This window comes from Arachis stenosperma, chromosome 9, assembly GCF_014773155.1.
Source record: "Arachis stenosperma cultivar V10309 chromosome 9, arast.V10309.gnm1.PFL2, whole genome shotgun sequence".
Lineage (NCBI taxonomy): Eukaryota > Viridiplantae > Streptophyta > Magnoliopsida > Fabales > Fabaceae > Arachis > Arachis stenosperma.
Window position 1 is genome coordinate 73,014,148 of NC_080385.1, and position 23,958 is coordinate 73,038,105.

At 38.1% G+C, this 23,958-nt stretch overlaps 2 non-coding genes across 2 annotated transcripts; both read left to right on the top strand.

Moving 5' to 3' along the window:
• Positions 1 to 18,111: 18,111 nt before the first annotated feature.
• LOC130953132 (small nucleolar RNA R71) lies at positions 18,112 to 18,219 on the top strand. Its single transcript, XR_009075304.1, has one exon. It is a non-coding gene; the product is annotated as a small nucleolar RNA R71 (small nucleolar RNA).
• Positions 18,220 to 23,032: 4,813 nt separating this feature from the next.
• Positions 23,033 to 23,136, top strand: LOC130952905 (small nucleolar RNA R71). Its single transcript, XR_009075080.1, has one exon. It is a non-coding gene; the product is annotated as a small nucleolar RNA R71 (small nucleolar RNA).
• The last annotated feature ends 822 nt before the right edge of the window (positions 23,137 to 23,958 follow it).

Below are 23,958 nucleotides of genomic sequence, written 5' to 3' on the forward strand. Positions count from 1 at the left end.
TAATTCTACGCAACTACCATGTTTGTGGTCTATGACTAGGATAGGAATCCTCGATTACCCAATCCTTGCCAAGAGTTCCTTTTTGCCACTTGAATTCTATTTTTGTTGCTTTAATTGCTTCTCATTTAATTCCTTGCATGCTTGTTGAATTTCTTGCCTTTTATTTTTCTTTTCACTTGCAATCACAATCCCCAATTTCTCATAGCCAATAATTGAGCACTTCATTGCAATTCCTAGGGAGAATGACTCAGGAGTTTAAATACTCTTGGTTATTTTGTGTTGATTGTGACAATCCTTTATTTTAAACTTTGATGTTGGTTGATAGTAGATTTGGAACTATACTTCCAATACCAATTCTATTTTGAGAAAAATTCCTAACCCACTTTTGGCCATCATGAAGTTTTTGGTGCCATTGCCGAAAATTTGCAATGGTGTTACATTGCTGGCTATTGTTAATATTTGAATATGTAAATAGTTTGTTTTTGATTGGTTGCTTGTGTTTGCTAGTTTTAGGAGTTTATTTTACTTGTTCTTATTATCTTTTGTTTTTGTTACCTTTTTCTCTAATGAATTCTCACCCACTGCATTATGAGTTTTGTTGCTATTGTGTTATAGGAATTGAGAATTCCACATGTTTGTCACCTAGATGGAATGAAGAGAATCCACAAGAAGATTAGGTTCACAAGCTTTGAAATCTCAAAATCCATGAAAAATGCAAGCATGGGTGGAGATTCAAAGAAGAATGGAAGCACAAGCCTCCTTGATGAGAGCTTCTCAAAAGGTCCAACTTAAGGACTCTAAATAGAGGTGCTTGGTGGGAGACACCTCACTAAGGTAAAATTTTCCCACTTTCCTCCTTTACATCATTCTTGTAAATATGTCTCTTAGTTGTGGGTTTGCCTTAATAATTTTTTGTTTGAAAATGCATACTTGAATAATTGGTAATCTTGTTTTAAATTACCTTTTTGACTTGAATTGCATGCTTTAAAAAAGTTTGAAATTGTTTTTGGATAGTTGAAATAGTTTCGCTAGATTCTTGTTTGTACATATAAAAAATGCTTTGAATAGATAGTTTTGTTTTAAAAAAAAAATTGTTAACTTTAAAGTTTAATTTGAATAATTGAATAGTTGCATATTTTGGTTATTTTTGTTTATATGCATGTTGGGTGAGATCATAAAAAAAATCACTCCGTGCGTACGCACACTCTCATGTATTCCCTCTGCTCATAGCGTTCGCACAACATGTTGCATACGCACAATTGCCCATTTCCCCATCCGTGCATTCGCACGATAGAAAAACAAGCCCCCATCCTCTTCGCGTCACCATACATTTCCCCTCCTCTAACGTTCCCCATTCCCCTTTTAACCTCCAAGACACAAGAACCACCACCACCATTCCTTACCATCAACGGCCACCGTAACCGCCGTCAACCAAACCACCACACCCTCACCCCGTTTCGTCTCTTCTTCCTCTCTCTCATCCCTTCTCACCCCTGTTCCCTTCTCTGCTCCTCTACATACCCACTACCGCGGCACTCAACAGTCACTGGCGCCGTCAAGGCCTACCCAACCTCCACTCGCTGTCGCCACCGCGTCCTTTCCCCTTTTCTTTCCACCTCTTCTCTTTCACTCTCTCTTTCTTCTTCTTCCCCTCGCCTCACCTCCGCAGGCCCAGGACCATCGTTGCCTTCTGTTTTTGCCGCTGGTCGTAACCTTAGAGCTTCCCATCTTTTGCTGACATAAAGCTCCAGCCCCTGTCTAGTCCACGGTTCTACCTGCTCTTCCCTCGTCTGCAAATCCAGAGACCACTGAACCTACATCACGCAACCATCACAGCCCGACTTTCTAACTCTAACACCACCGCATCTTTTCCTTTTCTTCCCACCTTCACCAGCGTCACAGTCCATCACCGTCCCTTTCCCTCCACCCACAAGCTCCACACCAAACGTTACTCCATTTTCATTTTCCCCTATTTTCTTCGAAAGGCATAACAGGGCTTCTACTGTTTCTCAAAATGCCACAGACATGGTCGAATCTTTTGGATCAGAGAATGTTGTGCCTTTGGTTCTAGCCTCTACCACAAAGACTCTAATATCCCCATAGCACAAGTCCCCAACAAAGTCGTAGATTAGCCGTCTAAGATATATAAAATCAAACTAGTGGTTCATCATTATCCGATGAAAGAGTCACTCTGAACCCTTGTAGAATGACATAACCTTGTGCTGGTTCAACGCATTTACAATGATGAAGAACGGATATACATCTTAGAATAGAGAATCAAACACGTATTGAGATAGAACAGTAGTACTTTATTAATACATAAAACTTAGCAGAGCTTTGATGACAAGTCATCATATACCTATTTTTCAAGCTAATTTCACTTGTTTCACTAGTTTTTATGCACTTTCTTGCATTATAAGTAAGTAATTTAGAGTGGAATTGCATGGTTTATTTGAATCAATCAACCACCCTTTAATTGATGCTAAATCATGAGGTTCAAGCTAAATTTAATTGATATTTGAATGATTTATGAACCTTGTGAATTTGGTGATACTTTGATTGGTTGCTTTGATTACTTGTAGGTGAAGAAAAGAAGAAAAGAAGAAAGCGTGGCTTAAGAAGTGTGGCCCAAGGAAGAAAATAGTGTGGCAAAAGAAGAAAAGAGTGTGGCGCAACATTGAAGGAGGAAGCCACAATGCTCTCTCCAAGAGCACAATGCTCTCCAAGAGAGCACAACAATGAACCAAGGAGGCATGCTTCAATGCTCTGCTCCCCTTGAGAGCGGAGCACAAATTGAAGCCAAGAAAGAAGGAAAAGAAAAACAATGTTCTGCTCTCCTTGGGAGCATTATCGGGCTTCTCTTGGAGGAAAATTGAAGGAAAATGTCTCCAAATGCCCCCCATGGGTTTCGAACCCAATCACAAGAGGGAAGGGGGCAGCGCTCAAATGCAAGGGAAACAAGCCAAAATTGGCTTGTTTTCAGCTTCCAAGGTTCGAACACAAGACCTCCAAGGAAGTAAAGGCCTAGGCGCTACTTTGGTGCCAAGGAAACCAAGGAAAAAATGCAGCAACTTCCTCCACCAAGTTTCGAACCAAGGGTCTCTAGGAAGCTAAGCCTTGTGCGTAAATCAGGTGTCAAGAAAGCCACTTTGGTGCCAAAAAAAGAAAAAAAGCCAAGCAATGCACTCTATAGGATTCGAACTTGGGACCTCCCTTTGGCAGCTCCAATGCTCCGCTCACAAGGAGAGCAGAGCTCTACTCCTTGGCACACACAAGGCTCCAATGCTCCGCTCTCCACAAGAGCAGAGCATCCTCCTGGGAGCAACACTTGGGCTGAAATTCACTTAAAAATCCAATTTAATTCAACTCTTCACCCATCTTTCAAGCCTACTCAAAATTCTTAGATCTAAAATAGAAAGTGTATAAATAGGTGTTAGTTAGGATTAGAAGGAAGCGGACTTTCATTTTTAATTTTCATCTTTTGTCAACTTGAGAGCTCACTTTTCATTTTCTGCTTTTGAACTTCTGGTTTTAAATTTTCATTCTCTATTTTCGGCAATTGGCTTGAGAATTGGAAGAGAGAATTCACTTCTTCTTCCTCTAATATTTTTGTTTTCTTTACTGGGTTTTGTTTGAGTCTTAAGTGTGAAGAATTAAGGAACTTCTGTCTCAATCTCCATTTAAGATCTCTTTGATTTTTCTACTGCATAATTAAGTTGAATTCAATTTCCTTTACTGCTTCAATCTTCAATTTCTCTTTAATTGCTTTGTGAACTTAGATCTAGGAAGGCAATTGAGATCTAGACTTTGCTATCTAGTCTTTGGAGTCCTGAGATCTGATTTTCTTTTTGGTTCTTCTGCTGAACCACTACTGCAATCAAATTTTATTTTCTATTTGAGATCTAGTTAATTTCAATTCACCTTTTGCTTTGTTAATTGTTGCAATTTACTTTCTCTTGCTTAAATTCTGAATTTCCAGTCTCTCAATCCCTTTTTCATTCGAGCAATCTATATTTCTTGCACTCTAAGTTACCTCAATTTACATTTCTTGCAATTTAAGTTTCAGTCATTTAATTTCTTGTTCTTTAAGATTCAGCACCTTTACTTTTAGTTCTCTTTAATTTCTGTAATTCATCCCTTTCCCCTTTATAATTCATGCAATTTATCTTCTGTCTACTACAAATCACTCAAATCAATCCTTGTTTGCTTGACTAAATCAACCACTAAACTAAAATTGATCAATCCTTCAATCCCTGTGGGATCGACCTCACTCATGTGAGTTATTATTACTTGATGCGACCCGGTACACTTGCCGATGAGTTTTGTATTGGATCGTTTTCCACACATCAAGCTCCTCTCCTCAACCTAGCAGGTTTAGAAATTCATTCTGACAGAATATACAATGATAAACGTGTAAAATGGTGGAAGATCCCCAAAAAGTATAAAAGTTCTAAAATAATAGTCTTTTAGTGCTAAAATCCACTTCTGGGGCCCACTTGGTGAGTGTTTGGCCCGAGCTTGATTGGGATCCATGTGCTAGGAGGCCTCTAGGGCGTTAAACGCTGGCTAGGGGTCCTTTTTGGGCGTTGGACGCTGGTATCTTCTCCCTTGGTCATTGGACGCCAGAATAGGGCTGCAAGCTGGCATTGAATGCTAGTTTTGGGCCTTTAATTTTGAAACAAAGTATAAACTATTATACATTTCTGAAAAGGCCTAGATGCTAGCTTTCCATAGCCGTTGAGAACACTGCATTTGGTCATTTGGATGTCTGGAGCTCTAGAAAACTCTTTCGAGTGCAAGGAGGTCAGATCCTGACAACATCTAAAGCACTTTCTGTGTCTCTGAATCAAACTTTTGCTCAAACTCCTCAATTTCAGCCAAAAAATACCTGAAATTGCATAAAAACACACAAACTAAAAGTAGAATCCAAAAATGTGAATTTTGCATTAAAACCTATGAAAACTTAATAAACTTATACAAAACATACTAAAAGCTATATGAAAATGATGGCAAAAACCGTATAAAATATCCGTTCATCAGAACACCAAATTTAAAATGTTGCTTGTCCCCAGGCAACTAAAAAACTAAGTAGGATAAAAAGAAGAGTAAGATACAATAAATTTCAGAATTCTTGATGAATCTTAGTTTCAATTAGATGAGTGAGACTTAGTAGCTTTTTGCTTCGGAATAATTTTGGCATCTCACTATCCATTGAAACATAGAAGTGTTGGCATCTTTAGGAACTTAGAATCTAGATGATTTTATTGACCCTCCTAGTTTAGTTCTTTTTGATTTTTGAACACATCTTTTAGAGTCTTGGCCGTGGCTCTAAGCACTTTATTTTCCAGTATTACCACCGGATACATAAATGCCACAAACACTTAACTGGGTGAACCCTTTTGGATTGTGATTCAGCTTTGCTAGAATCCCTAGATAGAGGTGTCCAAAGTTCTTAAGCACACTCTTTTTGCTTTAGATCATGACTTTAACTGCTCAGTCTCAAGCTTTTTACTTGACACCTTCACACCACAAGTATATAGTTAGGGACAACTTGGTTGAGCCGCTTAGGCCAGGATTTTGTTTCCTTTAGGCCCTCCTAACCATTGATGCTCAATGTTTTGGATCCTTTTACCCTTGCCTTTTGGATTAAAGGGTTATTGGCTTTTTCTACTGCTTTTTTTTTGTATGTATATTTTTTTTCTTTTATTGCAACATGCTTTTTTTTGCTGCTTTTTGTTGTTTCAAGAATCAATTTTTTGGTTTTTTAGATCACCAATAATACTTTACTTACATCATCATTCTTTCAAGAGCCAACATTCTTAATTCCAATTTTAAATATGCACTGTTCATTCATACATTCAGAAAACAAAAAGCAATGCCACCACATCAAAATAATTGACTATTCTTATTATATAACTCAAAGATTCATGCATTTTAATTTTCTTTTTCAATTAAAAATTTTTCTTTTAAGCAACGTGAGATATGCATGGAATATTTCATAACTTTAAGATATCAAGACAGATGATTATGCACTAGAAACAGACAATAAAACAAAACACATGGAAAATAGAAAATAAAATAAACAACAGGGGAGTAAAGGGAACGAATCCATGATGAATCCATAATTGATGATGATTTTTGGCTAGAATTGAATGGATTTCATCACATAAACTTGCACTTATTACCTTAAATAGCATGCTTTTGATCTTTCCTCCCAAATTGTGCTTGATTGTGAAAACATGCTCTTTTACGCTCTATTTGATCTATTTTTGTTCCATTTTATTCCATTTGATGCCTGATGTTGTTTATGAGTGATTTTAGGTGTATGAGGTAGGAATGTGTTGGAGAAAATGGAAGGAGAGCATGCAAAGTCGATGAAGCATGATGAATCAAAGGAGAAGAGTTTTGAGACGTGTGCGTACGCACAGCACCCTGTGTGTCCGCATAAGAACCCAATCAAGAGCGCGTGGACCAATTAGAGCGCGTTGTGCATCTAGCCAAGCATCTCGTGCGTGCGCACAGGAAGGAAAATTCGCAAAGTGTGCGGACGCACACGCTTATGCGTCCGCAGAGGTGTTCGCACATGACTTCATTAAAAAGGCACGTGACTCGCGATTTGAGGTTTTGGAGGCCCATTTCTGAAGTCTCTTAGCTCATATTTGATAAAGAATGAAGAGAATAGCATAGGATGTCATTAGGGTAGTTTTAGGAGTAGTAGTAGGAAGTTTTAGTTTAGTTTTTCTCTAAGTTTTCTTCAGCCTCTACTAGGGTTTTCATTAGGATTTTACATTCAAGTGCCATTTTCCATTTTTGATCTTGGATTTTGCTAAGTCTCATTGTAAGTATTCTCTTGTTATTACTCTTTCTAGTTACTTTGTTCTTACATTTTCTTCTAATGCAAGTTATAGTTCAATTTTACTTCTCTCTTGCAATTTAAATTCCTTGTTGATGAATTTGATGTTTGATGTTCATTTCATGCTTTCTTATGTCATTCTTGTTGATTGAGATCAATTGTTGCTTTTAATTTCAAGTCATTTCTCATTCTCACCATGTTTAAGCTTTTTGGCCTACCAAGTATTTGATAAAATGTCAAACATGGTTTTAGGCTAAGTTTTTACCTCTTGGCTTGGGTAAAGTGAGCAATTGGGTTCCTAGAGTTGGGATGTCCAACATTTAGTGTCAATTCTTGGATTGTTAATTGCTCTTGTTCCCACTAACGCTAAGTTGTTGCTAAGGCAATTAGCAAGCAATTTAGGATTTGTGGGTTAAGGACACTTATGCTCATTTAACTTATCTTCCGATGTGAGGGTTGATCAAGTGAGACTAATCCATTATAATTGTCATAGTTGTGATTCCAACAAGGAAAGGATCCCTAGCTCACTCCAAGCCAAGACCCCTTTTTATGCTTTCAATCTTTCACATTTTGCTATGTTAATCTCTTTCATACTTTACTTATTTATATTACACACTCGGTTCTTTAATTGCTTCATTAGTTCAATCATTACAATTTTGCATGTTCTTTTATTGCTTTATATGTTCATCTCTTCATTGAAAACCCCTTGATCACTACAACCAAAACTTGCACACTCATTGCCATTGAGTAATTCCTAGGGAGAACGACCTGGGAGCTAAATACTCTTGGTTTATATTTGGTTTGAATTGTGATAACATTTGATCGATGGTCAATTTTTTGGGTTAGAACTATACTTACAACGCCGATTCCATTTTGATAATCAAATTCCTAACCTATGCTAATCGGGCGTTCGTCAATCCACCTTAGTGATGGTGTCTACTACTCCTTCTGGAGGATCCAATAGAGTGCTTGATTTCCTCTATGTCACGCCCTTGCCTCTGTTGCTCCTCCCTCATGGTTCTTTGATCTTCTTTTGTCTCATGGAGGAAGGTGAACTGCTCTTAGTGGTCTAACTTTAGCTGATCCACATTTGAACTCCGTTCTTCTACAGAGGTGTTCAGTTGATCCTAAAAGAATTTTGGGGAGGAAAATATATCCCTTAAGGCATCTCAAGGATTTTCTATTAAGGCGGCTCCACATTCTCTTGTTGTTGCCCATGTGCCGATTCTCTAACATGCTCCATACTTCTTTTAGTATGGGCTTGTCCTCTTCTATGATAATTTCAACTAAATTCTATTGGTGACAAAAGAGGTGAGGGAAGTAGAGGCAAGTGCCTTTCCCTTCATCTTTCTTGAGGTTTCATCAGTCTTTGGAGAAATACTTAGGAGTGGTGGGAGTCAAAAAGTAATGCTTTTGTAATACCAAACTAAAGAGTTATGCTCGTCCTCGAGCAAATACGTGATGTGTGAAAACTTGTCTCTCAACAAATTTCCCTTCGGCAAGTATACCGAATTGTCGTCAAGTAAAACTCACAGTAGAGTGAGGTCGAATCCCACAGGGATTGATTGGTCAAGCAATTTTAGTTAGAAGAAAGTGCTAGTTGAGCTGAGCAGAAATTGGATTTAGAATTTGCAGAAAATTAAAAGACTGGAAAGTAAATAGAAGGAATTAAGGTGCAGAATCTTAAATGGGGAATTGGGGTAATAAGCATGAAATTAAATGGCAGAAAGTAAAGAGAATGGGTAAGATAAGATATGGGAAAATCATTGGGTTCAGGAGATGTTGCATTCTCCGGATCAAGTTCATTCTCATCTCTTCCTCAATCAATGCATTCATTGATCTCCTTGGCAATCTTAAGTGATTGGATCCCAATTCCTTGGCAATCCAATCTCTCTACGCTTGAACAATTGCCCAATTCCTTGATTTAATTGCTCATGGGAAGAGATGAAGTGTGGTCACTGATTATACCACATGTATTTCCAAATCAAAGTGTTGGTAGGATTACATGTCACAATATCCATCTAAACCCCAATTTGGTCCAACATGAGAAAGCATTTCTAGCATGATCTCCTCATTCCTTTTCCAAGGCTCAAAGGAGATCCAATTATGGAGAGTTTCTTTTCCAAGACAACTAACCAATTGAATTAAGATTGAAAGCTTTCTAGTAAGATCAAGAGAAAAGAAAGAAGAAGAAGAATGAAAACTATAATTGATCCATCAAATTACAACAGAGCTCCCTAACCCAATGAAAGAGATTTAGTTGTTCATAGCTCTAGAAATGAAAAATAGCAGAAAAGAAGAATCCATGCTAAAGTGCAGAAAAAGTAAATCTATAGAGAGTAGTGCCCAGAAGTTCCAAGCTCCTCTCTAGTTCAAAACTACTCCTATATATACTACTCCTCATGATCTTCTAGTGAGTTCTTTAAGTCTTGGATGTGGTCTCTGGACCTTGAGTTGAAGCAGTTCTCGTCTTTAGTGGGCCCACCTTGCAAAGAAATATGAGTTAGGCTTGGGCATTTAGTGAAATTAACGTTGAGTCACATTTTTGGGTGCGAGAACGTTAGTGGCATTCACTTTTTCCACTAACGTTCCACCCTTATATACCCACGTTAACTCCAACGTTAGTAGTCTTAACGTGACTACTAACGTCTCCTATTCAATTCTTGGCCAACGTTAATGGGACTCACTTTTCCCATTAACGTTGGCTTGTGGCCCTTTTCGCAAACGTTAATGGGACTCACTTTTTCCATTAACGTTGGCTTGCCTCTTGCCCCTACGTTAAGTCTCACGTTAGCTTAGCTAACGTGGTTCTTAACGTGGGTGTTCTTCACCTTCGAGAGCGTTAGTGACACTCACCTTTGTCACTAACGTTCTAATTGCCTAAAGTTCCTACGTTAGGACTCACGTTAACTAAGTTAACGTGGCTCTTAACGTAGTAAATGAAGCCATCTCCCAATGTTAGTGACAAAAGTGAGTGTCACTAACATTGGTTCTTTGAATTCAACTCCACGTTAACTTTCACGTTAACAATCTTAACGTGAGAATTAACATAGGCAATGCTAATGATCCAACGTTAGTGACAAAAGTGAGTGTCACTAACGTTGGCATTGTTGCTCCTTTTCCACGTTAGAGTTCACGTTAACTAAGTTAACTGATGAGCGGATAATTTATACGCTTTTTGGCATTATTTTTAGGTAGTTTTTAGTAAGTTCAAGCTACTTTTAGGGATGTTTTCCTTAGTTTTTATGTTAAATTCACATTTCTGGACTTTACTATGAGTTTGTGTGTTTTTCTATGATTTCAGGTAAATTCTGACTGAAATTGAGGGATTTGAGCAAAACCCTGAAAAAGGCTGACAAAAGGACTGCTGATGCTGTTGGAATCTGACCTCTCTGCACTCGAAATGGATTTTCTGGAGCTACAGAACTCCAAATGGCACGCTCTCAACGGCGTTGGAAAGTAGACATCCAGGGCTTTCCAGCAATATATAATAGTCCATACTTTATTCGGAAATTGACGACGTAACTTGGCGTTGAACGCCAAGTTCATGCTGCTGTCTGGAGTTAAACGCCAGAAAAACGTCATGATCCGGAGTTGAACGCCCAAAACACGTCATAACTCGGAGTTCAACTCCAAGAGAAGCCTCAGCTCATGGATTGATCAAGCTCAGCCCAAGCATACACCAAGTGGGCCCCGGAAGTGGATTTATGCATCAATTACTTACTCATGTAAACCCTAGGAGCTAGTTTATTATAAATAAGATGATTTACTAATGTATTAGACATCTTTGGTCTCAGTTTTGTTTTATTCTTCATCCTAAGAGGCTATTGATCACGTTTTAGGGGGCTGGCCATTCGGCCATGCCTGAACCTTTTACTTATGTATTTTCAATGGTGGAGTTTCTGCACACCATAGATTAAGGGTGTGGAGCTCTGCTGTACCTCAAGTATTAATGCAGTTCTATTTTCTTTTATTCAATTCTCTCTTATCCTTATTCCAAGATATTCATTCGCACCCAAGAACATGATGAATGTGATGATTAGATAACCCTCATTATCATTCTCACTTATGAACGCACGTGATTGACAACCACTCTCGTTCTACATGCAACAGAGCTTGAATGTGTATCTCTTAGATTCCCCAACAGAATCTTCGTGGTATAAGCTAGATAGATGGCGGCATTCATGAGGATCCGGAAAGTCTAAACTTTGTCTATGGTATTCCGAGTAGGATTCTGGGATTGAATGACTGTGACGAGCTTCAAACTCCTGAAGGCTGGGTGTGATGACAAGCGCAAAAGAATCAATGGATTCTATTCCAACCTGATTGAGAACCGACAGATGATTAGCCATGCGAGTGACAGCCGCAGAGGACCATTTTCACTGAGAGGATGGGATGTAGCCACTGACAACGGTGATGCCCTACATACAGCTTGCCATGGAAAGGAGTAAGGATTGAGTTGAAGCAGTAGGAGAGCAGGCGTCCTTGAGCCATACAGTACCTCCATATGCTTATCTGAAATTCCTACCAATGAATCTGCATAAGTGTTCTATCCCTTTTATTATTTTATCTATTTTCTTCTTTATTAATTTCCGAAACCATAAAACAATTTTAATCTGCCTAACTGAGACTTACAAGGTAACCATAGCTTGCTTCATACCAACAATCTCTGTGGGATCGACCCTTACTCAAGTAAGGTTTTTTACTTGGACGACCCAGTACACTTGCTGGTTAGTTGTGCGAAGTTGTGAAGAATGTATGTAAGCCATGGTATTGTGCACCAAGTTTTTGGAGCCATTACTGGGGAATTAATTTCGAACAACAATTCAAGCATATTCACAATTTCGTGCACCAAGTTTTTGGCGCCGTTGCTGGGGATTGTTCGAGTATGGACAACTGACGGTTCATCTTGTTGCTCAGATTAGGTAATTTTCTTTTCAAAAAGTTTTCTAAAATCTTTCAAAATATTTTTTTATTATTTTCGTTTTTTTTTAATATAATTTTCGAAAAAAATAATAAAAATACAAAAAAATCATAAAATCATAAAAAAACCAAAAATATTTTGTGTTTCTTGTTTGAGTCTTGAGTCAATTTTTAAGTTTGGTGTCAATTGCATGCTTTAAAAATTTTCTTGCATTTTTTTTAAATTCATGCATTCATGGTGTTCTTCATGATCTTCAAGTTGTTCTTGACAAGTCTTCTTGTTTGATCTTGATGTTTGTTTGTTTTGTGTTGTTTGTTGTTTTTCATATGCATTTTTTGTTTGTTAGAATCCATGCATTAAAGATTTCTAAGTTTGGTGTCTTGCATGTTTTCTTTGCATAAAAAATTTTTCAAAAATATGTTCTTGATGTTCATCATGATCTTCAAAGTGTTCTTGGTGTTCATCTTGACATTCATAGTGTTCTTGCATGCATCTTGTGTTTTGATCCAAAATTTTCATGTTTTGGGTCATTTTTATGTTTTTCTCTCTCATCATTAAAAAATTCAAAAAAATTCAAAAAAATATATTTTCCTTATTTTTCTCCAAATTTTCGAAAATTTGAGTTGACCAAGTCAAAAAAATTTTTAAAATTAGTTGTTTCTTATGAGTTAAGTCAAATTTTCAATTTTAAAAATCTTATCTTTTCAAAATCTTTTTCAAAAATCATATCTTTTTCATTTTTTTTTTAAATTTTCGAAAATTTCAATAACATTTTTCAAATTATTTTCAAAATCTTTTCCTTATCTTTACATCATATTTTCGAAAATTCACTAATAATTAATGTGATTGGTTCAAAAATTTGAAGTTTGTTACTTTCTTGTCAAGAAAGGTTCAATCTTTAAGTTCTAGAATCTTACCTTGTAGTTTCTTGTTAGTGAAGTAAATAATTTCAAAATTTTTGAATTAAATCTTTTTATCTTTTATTTTGATCTTTTTCAAAAATTTTATCTTTTTCAAAATTTGATTTCAAAATATCTTATCTAACTTACTATCTTCTTATCTTTTTCAATTTTGATTTCAAATCTTTTTCAATCAACTAACTAACTTCTTGTTTGTTTCTTATCTTTTTTTAAAACCACCTAACTACTTTTCCCTCTCTAATTTTCGAAAATATCTCATCCCTTTTTCAAAAATTCTTTTTAATTAACTAATTATTTCATGTTTTAATTTTAATTACACTTTATCTCTAATTTTCGAAAATCACTAACCCCTTTTCAAAAATTATTTTCGAAATCTCCCTCCTCCTTTCTTCTTCCATTTAATTATTTAATTACTAACACTTCTCTTCACCTCTCTTCATCCAAAAATCCGAATCTCCTTCTTCATTCTTCTACTCCCTTCTTTTTCTACTAACATAAAGGAATCTCTGGTGCACGAAATTGTGATCACTACAATTTCGCACAACTAACCAGCAAGTGCACTGGGTCGTCCAAGTAATACCTTACGTGAGTAAGGGTCGATCCCACGGAGATTGGTGGTATGAAGCAAGCTATGGTCATCTTGTAAATCTCAGTCAGGCAGACTCAAATGGGTATAGTGATAAACGAAAATACATAAAGATAAAGATAGAGATACTTATGTATATCATTGGTGTAAGAGCTTCAGACAAGCATATGAAGATGCCTTCCCTTCCATCTCTCTGCTTTCCTACTGTCTTCATCCAATCCTTCTTACTCCTTTCCATGGCAAGCTCGTGTAGGGTTTCACTGTTGTCAGCAGCTACCTCCCATCTGCGCAGTGAAAGCTAATGCACACACTCTGTCACAGTGCTGCCAATCACCGGTTTGGTTCCCTCCCCTACCGGAATAGAATAACTCTTTTGCGTCTGTCACTAACGCCCAGTAGGTTACAGGTTTGAAGCACGTCACAGTCATTCAATCATTGAATCCTACTCAGAATACCACAGACAAGGTTTAGACCTTCCGGATTCTCTTGAATGCCGCCATCAGGTCCTGCCTATTCCACGAAGACTCCGAAGAATCCAAGAGATATTCACTAAGCCTCGGATGCTTGTAGAACAAGAATGGTTGTCAGTCACCTTGTTCATGGGTGAGAATGGTGATGGGCATCAATCATCACCTTCATCATGTTGAAGAACAAGTGATATCTTGGACAAAGAACAAGCGGAATTGAATGGAAGAACAATAGTAATTGCATTAATACTCGAGGTACAGCAGAGCTCCACACCTTAATCTATGGTGTGTAGAAACTCCACCGTTGAAATACATAAGAACAGTGTGATCATTGGTTTCGGCCCCAAAGAGGGAACCAGAAGAACCAAGATGAAAATACATAGTAAAAGGTCCTACTTATAGAAAACTAGTAGTCTAGGGTGTACAGAAATGAGTAAATGACATAAAAATCCACTTCCGGGCCCACTTGGTGTGTGCTTGGGCTGAGCAATGAAGTAATTTTCGTGTAGAGACTCTTCTTGGCGTTTAACTCCCGTTTTAGTGCCAGTTTGGGCGTTTAACTCCCATTCTTATGCCAGTTTGGGCGTTTAACGCTGGGAATTCTGAGGGTGACTTTGAACGCCGGTTTGGGCCATCAAATCTTGGGCAAAGTATGGACTATTATATATTGCTGGAACGCCCAGGATGTCTACTTTCCAACGCCGTTGAGAGCACGCCAATTGGGCTTCTGTAGCTCCAGAAAATCCACTTCGAGTGCAGGGAGGTCAGAATCCAACAGCATCTGCAGTCCTTTTCAGTCTCTGAATCAGATTTTTGCTCAGGTCCCTCAATTTCAGCCAGAAAATACCTGAAATCACAGAAAAACACACAAACTCATAGTAAAGTCCAGAAAAGTGAATTTTAACTAAAAACTAATAAAAATAATAAAAACTCAACTAAAACTAGCAAAAACATACTAAAAACAATGCCAAAAAGCATACAAATTATCCGCTCATCACAACACCAAACTTAAATTGTTGCTTGTCCTCAAGCAACTGAAAATCAAATAAGATAAAAAGAAGAGAATATACTATAGACTCCAAATTATCAATGAAACATAGCTCCAAATTAGATGAGCGGGACTAGTAGCTTTTGCCTCCAAACAGTTTTGGCATCTCACTTTATCCTCTGAGGTTCAGAATGATTGGCTTCTTTAGGAACTCAGAATCCAGATAGTGTTATTGATTCTCCTAGTTAAGTATGATGATTCTGAACACAGCTACTTATTGAGTCTTGGCCGTGGCCCAAAGCACTCTGTCTTCCAGTATTACCACCGGATACATACATGCCACAGACACATAATTGGGTGAACCTTTTCAGATTGTGACTCAGCTTTGCTAGAGTCCCCAATTAGAGGTGTCCAGGGTTCTTAAGCACACTCTTATTGCCTTGGATCACAACTTTATTTCTTTCTTTTTCTTCTTTTTTTTTCTTTTTCTTTTTTTCGTTTTTTTTTTTTTTTTTTGTATTCACTGCTTTTTCTTGCTTCAAGAATCATTTTTATGATTTTTCAGATCCTCAGTAACATGTCTCCTTTTCATCATTCTTTCAAGAGCCAACAATTTTAACATTCATGAACAACAAATTCAAAAGACATATGCACTGTTCAAGCATACATTCAGAAAACAAAAAGTATTGTCACCACATCAAACTAATTAAGCTAGTTTTAAAGATGAATTGAAATCCTGTACTTCTTGTTCTTTTGTGATAAAAACAGTTTTCATTTAAGAAAGGTGATGGATTCATATTGATAGCTTTAAGGCATAGACACTAAGACACTAATGATCATAAGACACAAACATAGATAAACAAAAGCATAATTTTCGAAAAACAAAAAGCAAAGAACAAGGAGATTAAAGAACGGGTCCACCTTAGTGATGGCGGCTTGTTCTTCCTCTTGAAGATCCTATGGAGTGCTTGAGCTCCTCAATGTCTCTTCCTTGTCTTTGTTGCTCTCTCTCATGATTCTTTGATCTTCTCTAATTTCATGGAGGAGGATGGCATGTTCTTGGTGCTCCACCCTTAGTTGTCCCATGTTGGAACTCAATTCTCCTAGGGAGGTGTTTAGTTGCTCCCAATAGTCTTGTAGAGGAAAGTGCATCCCTTGTATGGGGAGAAGGGGTTTTGTGGATGTGATGGTGAGGATGAGTTGAGGTTTGGTGAATGGTGAAAAAAAAAGTGGTAGGGTGTTTTTCCACAGATCTTGTGGTGTCAAGGAAAAGTCATCCCTGCATCAATTGGCATCAAAAATCACGTTTGACCCATTTCTGGCGTTAAACGCCGGGCTGATGCCCATTCCTGGCGTTTAACGCCAGGTTCTAGCCCTTTTCTGGCGTTTAACGCCAGTCTGGTGCCCTTTCTGGCGTTAAACGCCCAGAATGGTGCCAGACTGGGCGTTAAACGCCCAACTGCTAGGCTTACTGGCGTTTAAACGCCAGCAGCTTCTTCCTCCAGGGTGTGCTGTTTTCTTCCTGTTTTTCATTCTTTTTTGCTTTTCAATGGATTTTGTGACTTCTCATGATCATCAACCTACAAATAAAGTAAAATAACAAAAGAAAATAATTAATTATAAAACATTGGGTTGCCTCCCAACAAGCGCTTCTTTACTGTCATTAGCTTGACAGAGGACTCCCATGGAGCCTCAGAAATACTCAAAACCGTGTTGGACCCTCCCAACACCAAACTTAGAGTTTGAATGTGAGGGTTCAACACCAAACTTAGAGTTTGATTGTGGCCTCCCAACACCAAACTTAGAGTTTGACTGTGGGGGCTCTGTTTGGCTCTGTTTTGAGAGAAGCTCTTCATGCTTCCTCTCCATGATGATAGAGGGATATCCTTGGGCCTTAAACACCAAGGATTCTTCATTCACTTGAATGATCAACTCTCCTTTATCAACATCAATCACAGTCTTTGCTGTGGCTAGGAAGGGTCTGCCAAGGATGATGGATTCATCCATGCACTTCCCAGTCTCTAGGACTATGAAATCAGTAGGAATGTAATGGTCTTCAACCTTAACCAGAACATCCTCTACAAGTCCATAGGCTTGTTTTCTTGAATTGTCTGCCATCTCTAGTGAGATTTTTGCAGCTTGCACCTCAAAGATCCCTAATTTCTCCATTACAGAGAGGGGCATGAGGTTCACACTTGACCCTAAGTCACACAAGGCCTTCTTGAAGGTCATGGTGCCTATGGTACAAGGTATAGAAAACTTCCCAGGATCCTGCCTCTTTTGAGGCAATTGTTGCCTAGACAAGTTATCCAGTTCTTTGGTGAGCAAAGGGGGTTCATCCTCCCAAGTCTCATTTCCAAATAACTTGTCATTTAGCTTCATGATTGCTCCAAGTATTTAGCAACTTGCTCCTCAGTGACATACTCATCCTCTTCAGAGGAAGAATACTCATCAGAGCTCATGAAAGGCAGTAGTAAGTCCAAGGGAATCTCTATGGTCTCAGTATGAGCCTCAGATTCCCAAGGTTCCTCATTAGGGAACTCATTGGAGGCCAGTGGACGTCCAGTGAGGCCTTCCTCAGTGGCGTTCACTGCCTCTTCTTCCTCCCAGAATTCGGCCATATTTATGGCTTTGCACTCTCCTTTTGGATTTTCTTCAGTGTTATTTGGGAGAGTGCTTGGGGGAAGTTCAGTAATTTCTTGCTCAGCTGACCCACCTGTCCTTCCAAATTCCTAATGGAGGATCTAGTTTCAGTCATGAAACTTTGAGTGGTTTTGATTAGATCAGAGACCATGGTTGCCAAGTCAGAGGTATTCTGCTTAGAGCTCTCTGTCTGTTGCTGAGAAGAGATGGAAAAGGCTTGCTATTGCTAAACCTGTTTCTTCCATTATTATTATTGAAACCTTGTTGAGGTCTCTCTTGATTCTTCCATGAGAGATTTGGGTGATTTCTCCATGAAGAATATAGGTGTTACCATAGGGTTCTCCTAGGTAATTCACCTCTTCCATTGAAGGGTTCTCAGGATCATAAGCTTCTTCCTCAGATGAAGCATCCTTAGTACTGCTTGGTGCATTTTGCATTCCAGACAGACTTTGAGAAATCAAATTGACTTGTTGAGTCAATATTTATTCTGAGCCAAAATGGCATTCAGAGTGTCAATCTCAAGAACTCCTTTCTTCTGACTAGTCCCATTGTTCACAGGATTCCTTTCAGAAGTGTACATGAATTGGTTATTTGCAACCATTTCAATCAATTCTTGAGCTTCTGCAGGCGTCTTCTTCAGATGAAGAGATCCTCCAGCAGAGCTATCCAAGGACATCTTAGATAGTTCAGAGAGACCATCATAGAAAATACCTATGATGCTCCATTCAGAAAGCATGTCTGAGGGACATCTTCTGATTAATTGTTTGTATCTTTCCCAAGCTTCATAGAGGGATTCTCCATCCTTCTGTCTGAAGGTTTGGACTTCCACTCTAAGCTTACTCCATCTTTGTGGTGGAAAGAACTTTGCCAAGAAGGCACTGACTAGCTTTTCCCAAGAGTCCAGGCTTTCTTTAGGTTGAGAATCCAACCATATTCTAGCTCTGTCTCTTACAGCAAAAGGGAATAGCATCAGTCTGTAGACCTCAGGGTTAACCCATTAGTCTTGACTGTGTCACAGATTTGCAAGAATTCAGCTAAGAACTGATGAGGATCTTCCATTGGAAGTCCATGGAACTTGCAATTCTGTTGCATTAGAGAAACTAATTGAGGCTTAAGCTCAAAGTTGTTTGCTCAATGGCAGGGATAGAGATGCTTCTCCCATAAAAATCAGGAGTAGGTGCAGTAAAGTCACCCAGCACCTTCCTTGCATTGTTTGCATTATTGTTGTTTTCGGCTGCCATGTCTTCTTCTTCTTTGAAGAATTCGGTCAGGTCCTCTAAAGAGAGTTGTGCTTTGGCTTCTCTTAGCTTTCTCTTTAAGGTCCTCTCGGGTTCAGGGTCAGCTTCAACAAGAATGCTTTTGTCTCTGCTCCTGCTCATATGAAAGAGAAGAGAACAAGAAAATATGGAATCCTCTATGTCACAGTATAGAGATTCCTTGAAGTGTCAGAGGAAGAAAAATGGAAGACAGAGGTAAAAAATTCGAACTTATCAAAGAAGATGAAGTTCGAATTTTGCATTAAGGGATAGTGTTAGTCCAAAAATAGAAGGATGTGAGAGGAGGAAAGTAATTTTCGAAAATTAAGTAAAAGATTTTGAAAACATTTTGAAAAACACTTAATTGATTTTCGAAAATAAGAGTGGAAAAGAAATCAAGTGATTTTGAAAAAGATTTTGAAATTAGAAGTTAAAAAGATTTGATTGAAAACTATTTTGAAAAAGATGTGATTAAAAAGATTTGATTGAAAAGTTATGGTTTTAAAAAGATGTGATTGAGAAGATATGATTTGAAAACAATTTTTTTAAAAGATATGATTTGAAAACAATTTTAAAAGATATGATTTGAAAACAATTTGAAAAGATATGATTTTAAAAATTAATGACTTGCCTAACAAGAAAAGATATGATTCAAACATAAAACCTTCCTAAACAGAAAAGGCAAAAAATGTTCAATCAAATCATTAATTGTTAGTAAGTATCTTTGAAAAAGGAAATAAATTGATTTTGAAAACATTTGATTGAAAAGATATGATTTGAAAAGATTTGATTTTGAAAAACTTTGAAAACTTGAAAAAAATTGATTTTGAAAACAAAATCTTCCCCTTTGCCATCCTGGCGTTAAACGCCCAGAATGGTGCACATTCTGGCGTTTAACGCCCAAAACTATACCCTTTTGGGCGTTAAACGCCCAGCCAGGCACCCTGGCTGGCGTTTAAACGCCAGTCTGTCTTCTTCACTGGGCATTTTTGAATGCCCAGCTTTTTCTGTGTGATTCCTCTGCAGTATGTTCTGAATCTTCAATTCTCTGTATTATTGACTTGAAAAGACACAAATTAAAAATATTTTTGGATTTTTAATAATGAGGAATAATCAAAATGCAACTAAAATCAAATAACAATGCATGCAAGACACCAAACTTAGCAGTTTGTATACTATTGACACTAACAAAATGAGAATGCATATGAGAAACAATAAAACACTCAAGTCAATAGAATTCAAAGATCAAAACAAGGAAATCATCAAGAACAACTTGAAGATTAATTAAGACACATGCATAAATTCGAAAAATGCAAGAAGAACAGAAACATGCAATTGACACCAAACTTAAAATGAGACACTAGACTCAAACAAGAAATATTTTTGGATTTTATGATTTTGTAATTTTTTTGGATTTTTTCAAAAATTATGTAGAAAAGGAAAATAAAGGTATCAAAATTCTTAATGAGAATTCCAGGAATCATGCAATGTTAGTCTAAAGCTTTAGTCTAAAGGAATTAGACATAGCTAGCTAAGCTTCAGCAAGACATTGCATTCAAGAGCTAAATTGATGATGATCAATCAGCTTTGGTGATGATAAGAACATCACCTTGAAACACTAGAATTCATTCTTAAGAACTCTGAAGAAAAATACCTAATCTAAGCAACAAGATGAACCGTCAGTTGTCCATACACAAGAACAATCCCCGGCAACGGCGCCAAAAACTTGATGCACGAAATTGTGATCACTACAACTTCGCACAACTAACCAGCAAGTACACTGGGTCGTCCAAGTAATACCTTACGCGAGTAAGGGTCGATCCCACGGAGATTGGTGGTATGAAGCAAGCTATGGTCATCTTGTAAATCTCAGTCAGGCAGACTCAAATGTATAATGGTGATGAACGAAAATAACATAAAGATAAAGATAGAGATACTTATGTATATCATTGGTGTAAGAGCTTCAGACAAGTGTATGAAGATGCCTTCCCTTCCGTCTCTCTGCTTTCCTACTATCTTCATCCAATCCTTCTTACTCCTTTCCATGGCAAGCTCGTGTAGGGTTTCACTGTTGTCAGCAGCTACCTCCCATCCGCGCAGTGAAAGCTAATGCACACACTCTGTCACAGTGCTGCCAATCACCGGTTTGGTTCCCTCCCCTACCGGAATAGAATAACTCTTTTGCGTCTGTCACTAACGCCCAGTAGGTTACAGGTTTGAAGCACGTCACAGTCATTCAATCATTGAATCCTACTCAGAATACCACAGACAAAGTTAGACCTTCCGGATTCTCTTGAATGCTGCCATCAGGTCCTGCCTTTACCACGAAGATTCCGAAGAATCCAAGAGATATTCACTAAGCCTCAGATGCTTGTAGAACAAAAATGGTTGTCAGTCACCTTGTTCATGGGTGAGAATGATGATGGGCGTCAATCACCACATTCATCATGTTGAAGAACAAGTGATATCTTGGACAAAGAACAAGCGGAATTGAATGGAAGAACAATAGTAATTGCATTAATACTCGAGGTACAGCAGAGCTCCACACCTTAATCTATGGTGTGTAGAAACTCCACCGTTGAAAATACATAAGAACAGTGTGATCATTGGTTTCGGCCCCAAAGAGGGAACCAGAAGAACCAAGATGAAAATACAATAGTAAAAGGTCCTACTTATAGAAAACTAGTAGCCTAGGGTGTACAGGAGTGAGTAAATGACATAAAAATCCACTTCCGGGCCCACTTGGTGTGTGCTTGGGCTGAGCAATGAAGTAATTTTCGTGTAGAGACTCTTCTTGGCGTTTACCTCCCGTTTTAGTGCCAGTTTGGGCGTTTAACTCCCATTCTTATGCCAGTTTGGGCGTTTAACGCTGGGAATTCTGAGGGTGACTTTGAACGCCGGTTTGGGCCATCAAATCTTGGGCAAAGTATGGACTATTATATATTGCTGGAAAGCCCAGGATGTCTACTTTCCAACGCCGTTGAGAGCGCGCCAATTGGGCTTCTGTAGCTCCAGAAAATCCACTTCGAGTGCAGGGAGGTCAGAATCCAACAGCATCTGCAGTCCTTTTCAGTCTCTGAATCAGATTTTTGCTCAGGTCCCTCAATTTCAGCCAGAAAATACCTGAAATCACAGAAAAACACACAAACTCATAGTAAAGTCCAGAAAAGTGAATTTTAACTAAAAACTAATAAAAATATAATAAAAACTCAACTAAAACTAGCAAAAACATACTAAAAACAATGCCAAAAAGCATACAAATTATCCGCTCATCAGATCCTGTTTCTTTTGAGGTAAATTTTGCTGAACCAATGTATTCAGTTCATTGGTGAGCAAGGGAGGCTCTTCCTCCAAAGTCTCATTACCAAATAGCTTGGCATTTAGCTTCATGATTGCTCCTAAATATTGGGCAACTTGCCCTTCAACAATGTCTTCATCCTCTTCAGAAGATGAATAGTCATCAGAGCTCATAAATGGTAAAAGGAGGTCCAAGGAAATCTCTATGGTCTCTATATGAGCCTCAGATTCCTTTGGTTCCTCATTAGGGGATTCTGTACTGACCTTTGGACGTCCCCTGAGGTCTTCCTCATTGGGATTCACGTCCTCCTCCTCCTCTAAGGTTTCGGCCATGTTGATTATATCAATGGCCTGGTACTCTCCTTTGGGATTCTCTTCTATATTGCTTGGAGAGTGTTAGGAGGAGTTTCAGTAACTCTTTTACTCAGTTGGCCCACTTGTGCCTCCAAATTTCTAATAGAGGATCTTGTTTCAGTCATAAAACTAAGAGTGGCCTTAGATAGATCAGAGACTATGTTTGCTAAGCTAGAAGGATTATGCTCAGAATGCTCTGTCTGTTGCTGAGATGATGATGGGAAAGGTTTGCTATTGCTAAACCTGTTTCTTCCACCATTGTTATTATTGAAGCCTTGCTTCTGTTGATCCTTCCATGAAAAATTTGGATGATTTTTCCATGAAGGATTATAGGTGTTGCCAAAGGCTTCACTCATGTAATTCACCTCTGCCATTGCAGGGTTCTCAGGATCATAAGCTTCTTCTTCAGAAGATGCTTCTTTTGTACTGTTGGATGTATTTTGCAATCCATTCAGATTCTAAGAGATCATATTGACTTGTTGGGTCAATATTTTGTTCTGAGCCAGTATGGCATTCAGAGCATCATTTTCAAGAACTCCTCTCTTTTGAGGCATCCCATTACTCACAGGATTCCTCTCAGAGGTATACATGAACTGTTTATTTGCAACCATTTCAACAAGTTCTTGAGCTTCTGCAGGCGTTTTCTTTAGGTGAATGGATCCACCTGCAGAGTGGTCCAGTGACTTCTTGGAAAATTCAAACAGACCATCATAGAATATATCTAATGTGGTTCATTCTGAAAGAATGTCAGAAGGACACTTTTTGGTCAACTGCTTGTATCTTTCCCAAGCTTCATAGAGGGACTCACCATCTTTTTGTCTGAAGGTCTGAACATCCACTCTAAGCTTGCTCAGCTTTTGAGGAGGAAAGAACTTGGCTAAGAAAGCCGTGACCAGCTTATCCCAAGAGTCCAGGCTATCTCTAGGTTGTGAGTCCATCCATGTTCTAGCTCTGTCTCTCACAGCAAAAGGGAAAAGCATAAGCTTGTAGACTTCAGGATCAACTCCATTGGTCTTAACGGTATCACAGATCTGCAAGAACTCAGTTAAGAACTGATAAGGATCTTCTGATGGAAGTCCATGAAACTTGCAGTTCTGTTGCAGTAGTGAAACTAATTGAGGCTTTAGCTCAAAATTGTTTGCTCCTATGGTAGGGATTGAGATGCTTCTTCCATAAAAGTTGGAAGTTGGTGTAGTAAAATCACGAAGCATCTTCTTTGCATTGTTGTTTGGTTCGGCCATAATTGTTTCTTTTGCTGCCTCCTTTTCGAAAATTTTAGTGAGGTCCTCTTCAGAGTTTTATGCTTTAGCTGCTCTTAGCTTCCTCTTCAGAGTCCTTTCAGGTTTAGGATCAACTTCAACAAGTATGCCTTTATCTTTGTTCCTGCTCATATGAAAGAGAAGAAAACAAAGAAAATATGGAATCCTCTATGTCATAGTATAGAGATCCCTTGAGGTGTCAGAGGAAGATAAGAATAGAAGAAGGAAGTAAGGCAGAATTCGAACACACAAAGAAGGAGTGAGTCTGAATTGACAATGGAGGAGGAATGTTAGTGTTAAAATAAAAAATGAGAAAAAGAGAGGGAAATTTTCGAAAATCAAGTTGAAAATTCAAAACAATTAATTAATTAAAATAATTTTTAAAAAATTGTTTAATGGTTTTCGAAAAAA